This window comes from Ambystoma mexicanum, chromosome 1p (genome assembly GCF_040938575.1).
Source record: "Ambystoma mexicanum isolate Mex_15411 chromosome 1p, UKY_AmexF1_1, whole genome shotgun sequence".
In the NCBI taxonomy this organism is placed as follows: Eukaryota; Metazoa; Chordata; class Amphibia; order Caudata; family Ambystomatidae; genus Ambystoma; species Ambystoma mexicanum.
In genome coordinates, this window is record NC_090921.1 from 1,521,554,144 (window position 1) to 1,521,567,168 (window position 13,025).

The window sequence follows — 13,025 nt, forward strand, 5'->3', positions numbered from 1 at the left end:
TCTCAATGCTTATACCAAACCTTAGATCCTTCCTATAACATGAGATATGATATCCAACTCCTTCACATTCCAATCCTGAGACACTTCCTATAGCATGAGATGTGATATCTCACTGCTTATACCAAACCTGAGACCCTTCCCATAGCATGAGATGTGATATCCAACTCCTTCCCATTCCAATCCTCAGACCCTTCCTATAGCATGAGATGTGATATCTCAATGCTTCTAATATCAAACTTGAGACCCTACCTATAGCATGAGATGTGATATCCAAGTCCTTCCCATTACAATCCTGAGACACTTCCTATAGCATGAGATGTGATATCCAACTCCTTCCCATTCCAATCCTGAGACCCTTCCTATAGCATGAGATATGATATCTCAATACTTCTAATACCAAACGTGAGATCCTTCCGATAACATGAGATGTGATATCCAAATCCTTCCCCTTCCAAACCTGAGACCCTCCCTTTAGCATGAGATGTGATATCCAACTCCTTCCCATTCCAATCCTGAGACCCTTCTGATAGCATGAGATGTTATATCTCAATGCTTCTAATACCAAACCTGAGATCCTTCCGATAGCATGAGATGTGATATCTCAATGCTTCTAATACCAAACCTGAGATCCTTCCTATAACATGAGATGTGATATCCAAATCCTTCCCCTTCCAAACCTGAGACCCTCCCTTTAGCATGAGATGTGATATCCAACTCCTTCCCATTCCATTCCCGAGACCCTTCTGATAGCATGAGATGTGATATCTCAATGCCTCTAATACCAAACCTGAGATCCTACCTCTAACATGAAATGTGATATCCAACTCTTTCCCCTTCCAAACCTGAGAGCCTTCCTATAGCATGAGATGTGATATCCAAGTCCTTCCCATTCCAATCCTGAGACCCTTCCTATAGCTTGAGATGTGATATCCAACTCCTTCCCATTCCAATTCTGAGACCCTTCCTATACTCTGAGACTTGATATCTCAATGCTTCTAATACCAAACCTGAGACCCGTAATATAACATGAGATGTGATATCCAAATCCTTCCCCTTCCAAACCTTAGACCCTTCCTTTATCATGAGATGTGATATCCAACTCCTTCCCATTCCAATCCTGAGACCCTTCCGATATCATGAGATGTGATATCTCAAAGCTTCTAATATCAAACTTGAGACCCTCCCTATAGCATGAGATGTGATATCCAAGTCCTTCCCATTCCAATCCTGAGACCCTTCCTATAGCATGAGATGTGATATCTCAATGCTTCTAATACCAAACCTGAGACCCTTCCTATTACATGAGATGGGAATATCCAACTCCTTCCCATTCCAATCCTGAGACCCTTCCGATAGCAGAGATGTGATATCTCAATGCTTATACCAAACCTGAGACCCTTCGTATGGCATGAGATGTGATATCCAACTCCTTGCCATTCAAATCCTGAGACCCTTCCTATAGCATGAGAAGGGATATCCAACTCCTTCCCAATCCAATCCTGAGACCCTTCCGATAGCAGAGACGTGATATCTCAATGCTTCTACCAAACCTGAGACCCTTCCTTTAGCATGAGATGTGATATCCAAATCCTTCACATTCCAATCCTGAGACCCTTCCTATAGCATGAGATGTGATATCTCAATGCTTCTAATACCAAACCTGAGATCCTTCCTATAACATGAGATGTGATATCCAACTCCTTCCATTCCAATCCTGAGACCCGTCCTATAGCATGAGATGTGATATCGCAATGCTTATACCAAACCTGAGACCCTTCCTATAGCATGAGATGTGATATCCAACTACTTCCCATTCCAATCCTGAGACCCTTCCTATAGCATGAGATGTGATATCTCAATGCTTCTAATACCAAACCTGAGATCCTTCCTCTAACATGAAATGTGATATCCAACTCCTTCCCTTTCCAAACCTAAGAGCCTATCTATAGCATGAGATGTGATATCCAGGTCCTTCCTATTCCAATCCTTAGACCCTTCCTACAGCATGCAATATGATATCTCAATGATTCTAATACCAAACCTGAGATCATTCCTATGACATGAGATGTGATATCCAACTCCTTCCATTCCAATCCTGAGACCCTTCCTATAGCATGAGATGTGATATATCAATGCTTATACCAAACCTGAGACCCTTCCTATAGCATGAGATGTGATATCCAACTCCTTCCCATTCCAATCCTGAGACCCTTCCTATAGCATGAGATGTGATATCTCAATGCTTCTAATACCAAACCTGAGATCCTTCCTCTAACATGAAATGTGAGATCCAACTCCTTCCCTTTCCAAACCTAAGAGCCTATCTATAGCATGAGATGTGATATCCAAGTCCTTCACATTCCAACCCTTAGACCCTTCCTACAGTATGCAATATGATATCTCAATGATTCCAATAACAAACCTGAGACCCGTCCTATAACATGAGATGGGATATCCAACTCCTTCCCATTCCAATCCTGAGACACTTCCGATAGCAGAGATGTGATATCTCAATGTTTATACCAAACCTGAGACCCTTCCTATAACATGAGATGTGATATCCAACTCCTTCCCGTTCCAAACCTGAGACCCTTCCTTTAGCATGAGATGTGATATCCAGCTCCTTCCCATTAAAATCCTGAGACACTTCCGATAGCATGAGATGTGATATCTCAATGCTTCTAATATCAAAACTGAGACCCTCCCTATAGCATGATATGTGATATCCAAGTCCTTCCCATTCCAATCCTGAGACCCTTCCTATAGCATGAGATGTGATATCTCAATGCTTCTACCAAACCTGAGACCCTTCCTTTAGCATGAGATGTGATATCCAACTCCTTCCCATTCCAATCCTGAGACCCTTCCTATAGCATGAGATGTGATATCTCAATACTTCTAATACCAAACCTGAGATCCTTCCGATAACATGAGATGTGATATCTCAATACTTCTAATACCAAACCTGAGATCCATACTATAACATGAGATGTGATATCCAACTCCTTCCCTTTCCAAACCTGAGAGCCGTTCTATAGCATGAGATGTGATATCCAGGTCCTTCCCATTCCAATCCTTAGACCCTTCCTACAGCATGCAATATGATATCTCAATGCTTATACCAAACCTGAGATCCTTCCTCTAACATGAAATGTGATATCCAACTCCTTCCCTTTCCAAACCTAAGAGCCTATCTATAGCATGAGATGTGATATCCAGGTCCTTCCTATTCCAATCCTTAGACCCTTCCTACAGCATGCAATATGATATCTCAATGATTCTAATAACAAACCTGAGACCCGTCCTATAGCATGAGATATGATATCCAAGTCCTTCCCATTCCAATCCTGAGACCCTTCCTATAACATGAAATGTGATATCCAACTCCTTCCCATTCCAACCTGAGACCCTTCCTATAGCATGAGATGGGATATCCAACTTCTTCAAAATCCAATACTGATACCCTTCCGATAGCATGAGATGTGATATCCCAATGCTTCTACCAAACCTGAGACCCATACTATGGCATGAGATGTGATATCAAACTCCTTCCCATTCCAATCCTGAGACCCTTCCTATAGCTTGAGGTGTGATATACAACTCCTTCCCATTCCAATTCTGAGACCCTTCTTATACCATGAGACTTGATATCTCAATGCTTCTAATACCAAACCTGAGACCCGTCCTATAACATGAGATGTGATATCCAAATCCTTCCCCTTCCAAACCTTAGACCCTTCCTTTATCATGAGATGTGGTATCCAACTCCTTCCCATTCCAATCCTGAGACCCTTCCGATATCATGAGATTTGTTATCTCAATGCTTCTAATATCAAACTTGAGATCCTCCCTATAGCATGAGATGTGACATCCAAGTCCTTCCCATTCCAATCCTGAGACCCTTCCTATAGCATGAGATGTGATATCTCTATGCTTCTAATACCAAACCTGAGACCCTTCCTATAACATGAGATGGGATATCCAACTCCTTCCCATTCCAATCCTGAGACCCTTCCGATAACAGAGATGTGATATCTCAATGCTTATACCAAACCTGAGACCCTTCCTATGGCCTGAGATGTCATACACAACTCCTTCCCATTCCAATCCTGACACCCTTCCTTTAGCATGAGATGTGATATCTCAATGCTTATACCAAATCTGAGACCCTTCCTATAGCATGAGATGTGATATCCAAATCCTTCCCATTCCAATCCTGAGACCCTTCCTATAGCATGAGATGTGATATCTCAATGCTTATACCAAACCTGAGAGCCTACCTATAGCATGAGATGTGATATCCAAGTCCATCCCATTCCAATCCTTAGACCCTTCCTACAGCATGCGATGTGATATCTCAATGATTCTAATACCAAACCAGAGACTCTTACTATAACATGAGATGTGATATCCAACTCCTTCCCATTCCAATCCTGAGCCGCTTCCGATAGCAGAGATGTGATATCTCAATGCTTATACCAAACCTGAGACCCTTCCTATAACATGAGATGTGATATCCAACTCCTTCCCATTCCAACCTGAGACACTTCCTATAGCATGAGAAGGGATATCCAACTCCTTCCCAATCCAATCCTGAGACCCTTCCGATAGCAGAGATGTGATATCTCAATGCTTATACCAAACCTGAGACCCTTCCTATGGCATGAGATGTGATATCCAACTCCTTGCCATTCAAATCCTGAGACCCTTCCTATAGCATGAGAAGGGATATCCAACTCCTTCCCAATCCAATCCTGCGACCCTTCCGATAGCAGAGACGTGATATCTCAATGCTTCTACCAAACCTGAGACCCTTCCTTTAGCATGAGATGTGATATCCAAATCCTTCACATTCCAATCCTGAGACCCTTCCTATAGCATGAGATGTGATATCTCAATGCTTCTAATACCAAACCTGAGATCCTTCCTATAACATGAGATGTGATATCCAATTCCTTCCCATTCCAAACCTGAGACCCTTCCTATTGGATGAGATGTGATATCCAACTCCTTCCCATTCCAACCCTGAGACCCTTCCGATAGCATGAGATGTGATGTCTCAATGCTTCTAATACCAAACCTGAGATCCTTCCTATAACATGAGATGTGATATCCAACTCCTTCCATTCCAATCCTGAGACCCGTCCTATAGCATGAGATGTGATATCTCAATGCTTATACTAAACCTGAGACCCTTCCTATAGCATGAGATGTGATATCCAACTACTTCCCATTCCAATCCTGAGACCCTTCCTATAGCATGAGATGTGATATCTCAATGCTTCTAATACCAAACCTGAGATCCTTCCTCTAACATGAAATGTGATATCCAACTCCTTCCCTTTCCAAACCTAAGAGCCTATCTATAGCATGAGATGTGATATCCAAGTCCTTCCCATTCCAACCCTTAGACCCTTCCTACAGCATGCAATATGATATCTCAATGATTCTAATAACAAACCTGAGACCCGTCCTCTAACATGAGATGTGATATCCAACTCCTTCCCATTCCAATCCTGAGACACTTCCGATAGCAGAGATGTGATATCTCAATGCTTATACCAAACCTGAGACCCTTCCTATAACATGAGATGTGATATCCAAATCCTTCCCGTTCCAAACCTGAGACCCTTCCTTTAGCATGAGATGTGATATCCAGCTCCTTCCCATTCCAATCCTGAGACACTTCCGATAGCATGAGATGTGATATCTCAATGCTTCTAATATCAAAACTGAGACCCTCCCTATAGCATGATATGTGATATCTAAGTCCTTCCCATTCCAATCCTGAGACACTCCCTATAGCATGAGATGTGATATCCAACTCTTTCCCATTCCACTCCTGAGACCCTTCCTATAGCATGAGATATGATATCTCAATATTTCTAATACCAAACGTGAGATCCTTCCGATAACATGAGATGTGATATCCAAATCCTTCCCCTTCCAAACCTGAGACCCTCCCTTTAGCATGAGATGTGATATCCAACTCCTTCCCATTCCAATCCTGAGACCCTTCTGATAGCATGAGATGTGATATCTCAATGCTTCTAATACCAAACCTGAGATCCTTCCGATAGCATGAGATGTGATATCTCAATGCTTCTAATACCAAACCTGAGATCCTTCCTATAACATGAGATGTGATATCCAAATCATTCCCCTTCCAAACCTGAGACCCTCCCTTTAGCATGAGATGTGATATCCAACTCCTTCCCATTCCATTCCTGAGACCCTTCTGAAAGCATGAGATGTGATATCTCAATGCCTCTAATACCAAACCTGAGATCCTACCTCTAACATGAAATGTGATATCCAACTCTTTCCCCTTCCAAACCTGAGAGCCTTCCTATAGCATGAGACGTGATATCCAAGTCCTTCCCATTCCAATCCTGAGACCCTTCCTATAGCTTGAGATGTGATATCCAACTCCTTCCCATTCCAATTCTGAGACCCTTCCTATACTCTGAGACTTGATATCTCAATGCTTCTAATACCAAACCTGAGACCTGTAATATAACATGAGATGTGATATCCAAATCCTTCCCCTTCCAAACCTTAGACCCTTCCTTTATCATGAGATGTGATATCCAACTCCTTCCCATTCCAATCCTGAGACCCTTCCGATATCATGAGATGTGATATCTCAAAGCTTCTAATATCAAACTTGAGACCCTCCCTATAGCAGGGGATGTGATATCCAAGTCCTTCCCATTCCAATCCTGAGACCCTTCCTATAGCATGAGATGTGATATCTCAATGCTTCTAATACCAAACCAATGACCCTTCCTATAACATGAGATGGGAATATCCAACTCCTTCCCATTCCAATCCTGAGACCCTTCCGATAGCAGAGATGTGATATCTCAATGCTTATACCAAACCTGAGACCCTTCCTATGGCATGAGATGTGATATCCAACTCCTTGCCATTCAAATCCTGAGACCCTTCCTATAGCATGAGAAGGGATATCCAACTCCTTCCCAATCCAATCCTGAGACCCTTCCGATAGCAGAGACGTGATATCTCAATGCTTCTACCAAACCTGAGACCCTTCCTTTAGCATGAGATGTGATATCCAAATCCTCCACATTCCAATCCTGAGACCCTTCCTATAGCATGAGATGTGATATATCAATGCTTCTAATACCAAACCTGAGATCTTTCCTATAACATGAGATGTGATATCCAATTCCTTCCCATTCCAAACCTGAGACCCTTCCTATTGGATGAGATGTGATATCCAACTCCTTCCCATTCCAACCCTGAGACCCTTCCTATAGCATGAGATGTGATGTCTCAATGCTTCCAATACCAAACCTGAGATCCTTCCTATAACATGATATGTGATATCCAACTCCTTCCATTCCAATCCTGAGACCTGTCCTATAGCATGAGATGTGATATCTCAATGCTTATACCAAACCTGAGACCCTTCCTATAGCATGAGATGTGATATCCAACTACTTCCCATTCCAATCCTGAGACCCTTCATATAGCATGAGATGTGATATCTCAATGCTTCTAATACCAAACCTGAGATCCTTCCTCTAACATGAAATGTGATATCCAACTCCTTCCCTTTCCAAACCTAAGAGCCTATCTATAGCATGAGATGTGATATCCAAGTCCTTCCCATTCCAATCCTTAGACCCTTCCTACAGCATGCAATATGATATCTCAATGATTCTAATAACAAACCTGAGACCCGTCCTATAGCATGAGATATGATATCCAAGTCCTTCCCATTCCAATCCTGAGACCCTTCCTATATCATGAAATGTGATATCCAACTCCTTCCCATTCCAACCTGAGACCCTTCCTATAGCATGAGATGGGATATCCAACTTCTTCCAAATCCAATACTGATACCCTTCCGATAGCATGAGATGTGATATCCCAATGCTTCTACCAAACCTGAGACCCATACTATGGCATGAGATGTGATATCAAACTCCTTCCCATTCCAATCCTGAGACCCTTCCTATAGCTTGAGGTGTGATATCCAACTCCTTCCCATTCCAATTCTGAGACCCTTCTTATACCATGAGACTTGATATCTCAATGCATCTAATACCAAACCTGAGACCCGTCCTATAACATGAGATGTGATATCCAAATCCTTCCCCTTCCAAACCTTAGACCCTTCCTTTATCATGAGATGTGATATCCAACTCCTTCCCATTCCAATCCTGAGACCCTTCCGATATCATGAGATTTGTTATCTCAATGCTTCTAATATCAAACTTGAGACCCTCCCTATAGCATGAGATGTGACATCCAAGTCCTTCCCATTCCAATCCTGAGACCCTTCCTATAACATGAGATGTGATATCCAACTCCTTCCCATTCCAACCTGAGACACTTCCTATAGCATGAGAAGGGATATCTAACTCCTTCCCAATCCAATCCCGAGACCCTTCCGATAGCAGAGATGTGATATCTCAATGCTTATACCAAACCTGAGACCCTTCCTATGGCATGAGATGTGATATCCAACTCCTTGCCATTCAAATCCTGAGATCCTTCCTATAGCATGAGATGTGATATCTCTATGCTTCTAATACCAAACCTGAGACCCTTCCTATAACATGAGATGGGATATCCAACTGCTTCCCATTCCAATCCTGAGACCCTTCCGATAGCAGAGATGTGATATCTCAATGCTTATACCAAACCTGAGAACCTTCCTATGGCCTGAGATGTCATATACAACTCCTTCCCATTCCAATCCTGAGACCCTTCCTTTAGCATGAGATGTGATATCTCAATGCTTATACCAAATCTGAGACCCTTCCTATAGCATGAGATGTGATATCCAATTCCTTCCCATTCCAATCCTGAGACCCTTCCTATAGCATAAGATGTGATATCTCAATGCTTATACCAAACCTGAGAGCCTACCTATAGCATGAGATGTGATATCCAAGTCCATCCCATTCCAATCGTTAGACCTTTCCTACAGCATGCGATGTGATATCTCAATGATTCTAATACCAAACCAGAGACTCTTCCTATAACATGAGATGGGATATCCAACTCCTTCCCATTCCAATCCTGAGCCGCTTCCGATAGCAGAGATGTGATATCTCAATGCTTATACCAAACCTGAGAACCTTCCTATAACATGAGATGTGATATCCAACTCCTTCCCGTTCCAAACCTGAGACACTAACTATAGCATATGTGATATCCAACTCCTTCCCATTCCAAACATGAGACCCTTCCTATAGCAAGAAAGTAATATCCAACTCCTACCCATTCCAATCCTGAGACCCTTCCTATAGCAAGAGATGTGATATCTAAATCCTTCCCATTCCAATCCTGAGACCCTTCCTATAACATGAGATGTGATATCCAACTCCTTCCCATTCCAACCTGAGACACTTCCTATAGCATGAGAAGGGATATCCAACTCCTTCCCAATCCAATCCTGAGACCCTTCCGATAGCAGAGATGTGATATCTCAATGCTTATACCAAACCTGAGACCCTTCCTATGGCATGAGATGTGATATCCAACTCCTTCCCAATCCAATCCTGAGACTCTTCCGATAGCAGAGACGTGATATCTCAATGCTTCTACCAAACCTGAGACCCTTCCTTTAGCATGAGATGTGATATCCAAATCCTTCACATTCCAATCCTGAGACCCTTCCTATAGCATGAGATGTGATATCTCAATGCTTCTAATACCAAACCTGAGATCCTTCCTATAACATGAGATGTGATATCCAATTCCTTCCCATTCCAAACCTGAGACCCTTCCTATTGGATGAGATGTGATATCCAACTCCTTCCCATTCCAACCCTGAGACCCTTCCTATAGCATGAGATGTGATGTCTCAATGCTTCTAATACCAAACCTGAGATCCTTCCTATAACATGAGATGTGATATCCAACTCCTTCCATTCCAATCCTGAGACCCGTCCTATAGCATGAGATGTGATATCTCAATGCTTATACCAAACCTGAGACCCTTCCTATAGCATGAGATGTGATATCCAACTGCTTCGCATTCCAATCCTGAGACCCTTCCTATAGCATGAGATGTGATATCTCAATGCTTCTAATACCAAACCTGAGATCCTTCCTCTAACATGAAATGTGATATCCAACTCCTTCCCTTTCCAAACCTAAGAGCCTATCTATACCATGAGATGTGATATCCAAGTCCTTCCCATTCCAACCCTTAGACCCTTCCTACAGCATGCAATATGATATCTCAATGATTCTAATAACAAACCTGAGACCCGTCCTATAACATGAGATGGGATATCCAACTCCTTCCCATTCCAATCCTGAGACACTTCCGATAGCAGAGATGTGATATCTCAATGCTTATACCAAACCTGAGACCCTTCCTATAACATGAGATGTGATATCCAAATCCTTCCCGTTCCAAACCTGAGACCCTTCCTTTAGCATGAGATGTGATATCCAGCACCTTCCCATTCCAATCCTGAGATACTTCCTATAGCATGAGATGTGATATCTCAATGCTTCTAATATCAAAACTGAGACCCTCCCTATAGCATGATATGTGATATCTATGTCCTTCCCATTCCAATCCTGAGACCCTCCCTATAGCATGAGATGTGATATCTCAATGCTTCTACCAAACCTGAGACCCTTCCTTTAGCATGAGATGTGATATCCAACTCCTTCCCATTCCAATCCTGAGACCCTTCCTATAGCATGAGATGTGATATCTCAATACTTCTAATACCAAACCTGAGATCCTTCCGATAACATGAGATGTGATATCTCAATACTTCTAATACCAAACCTGAGATCCATACTATAACATGAGATGTGATATCCAACTCCTTCCCTTTCCAAACCTGAGAGCCGTTCTATAGCATGAGATGTGATATCCAGGTCCTTCCCATTCCAATCCTTAGACCCTTCCTACAGCATGCAATATGATATCTCAATGCTTATACCAAACCTGAGATCCTTCCTCTAACATGAAATGTGATATCCAACTCCTTCCCTTTCCAAACCTAAGAGCCTATCTATAGCATGAGATGTGATATCCAGGTCCTTCCTATTCCAATCCTTAGACCCTTCCTACAGCATGCAATATGATATCTCAATGATTCTAATAACAAACCTGAGACCCGTCCTATAGCATGAGATATGATATCCAAGTCCTTCCCATTCCAATCCTGAGACCCTTCCTATAACATGAAATGTGATATCCAACTCCTTCCCATTCCAACCTGAGACCCTTCCTATAGCATGAGATGGGATATCCAACTTCTTCAAAATCCAATACTGATACCCTTCCGATAGCATGAGATGTGATATCCCAATGCTTCTACCAAACCTGAGACCCATACTATGGCATGAGATGTGATATCAAACTCCTTCCCATTCCAATCCTGAGACCCTTCCTATAGCTTGAGGTGTGATATCCAACTCCTTCCCATTCCAATTCTGAGACCCTTCTTATACCATGAGACTTGATATCTCAATGCTTCTAATACCAAACCTGAGACCCGTCCTATAACATGAGATGTGATATCCAAATCCTTCCCCTTCCAAACCTTAGACCCTTCCTTTATCATGAGATGTGGTATCCAACTCCTTCCCATTCCAATCCTGAGACCCTTCCGATATCATGAGATTTGTTATCTCAATGCTTCTAATATCAAACTTGAGATCCTCCCTATAGCATGAGATGTGACATCCAAGTCCTTCCCATTCCAATCCTGAGACCCTTCCTATAGCATGAGATGTGATATCTCTATGCTTCTAATACCAAACCTGAGACCCTTCCTATAACATGAGATGGGATATCCAACTCCTTCCCATTCCAATCCTGAGACCCTTCCGATAACAGAGATGTGATATCTCAATGCTTATACCAAACCTGAGACCCTTCCTATGGCCTGAGATGTCATACACAACTCCTTCCCATTCCAATCCTGACACCCTTCCTTTAGCATGAGATGTGATATCTCAATGCTTATACCAAATCTGAGACCCTTCCTATAGCATGAGATGTGATATCCAAATCCTTCCCATTCCAATCCTGAGACCCTTCCTATAGCATGAGATGTGATATCTCAATGCTTATACCAAACCTGAGAGCCTACCTATAGCATGAGATGTGATATCCAAGTCCATCCCATTCCAATCCTTAGACCCTTCCTACAGCATGCGATGTGATATCTCAATGATTCTAATACCAAACCAGAGACTCTTACTATAACATGAGATGTGATATCCAACTCCTTCCCATTCCAATCCTGAGCCGCTTCCGATAGCAGAGATGTGATATCTCAATGCTTATACCAAACCTGAGACCCTTCCTATAACATGAGATGTGATATCCAACTCCTTCCCATTCCAACCTGAGACACTTCCTATAGCATGAGAAGGGATATCCAACTCCTTCCCAATCCAATCCTGAGACCCTTCCGATAGCAGAGATGTGATATCTCAATGCTTATACCAAACCTGAGACCCTTCCTATGGCATGAGATGTGATATCCAACTCCTTGCCATTCAAATCCTGAGACCCTTCCTATAGCATGAGAAGGGATATCCAACTCCTTCCCAATCCAATCCTGCGACCCTTCCGATAGCAGAGACGTGATATCTCAATGCTTCTACCAAACCTGAGACCCTTCCTTTAGCATGAGATGTGATATCCAAATCCTTCACATTCCAATCCTGAGACCCTTCCTATAGCATGAGATGTGATATCTCAATGCTTCTAATACCAAACCTGAGATCCTTCCTATAACATGAGATGTGATATCCAATTCCTTCCCATTCCAAACCTGAGACCCTTCCTATTGGATGAGATGTGATATCCAACTCCTTCCCATTCCAACCCTGAGACCCTTCCGATAGCATGAGATGTGATGTCTCAATGCTTCTAATACCAAACCTGAGATCCTTCCTATAACATGAGATGTGATATCCAACTCCTTCCCATTCCAATCCTGAGACCCTTCCTATAACATGAAATGTGATATCCAACTCCTTCCCATTCCAACCTGAGACCCTTC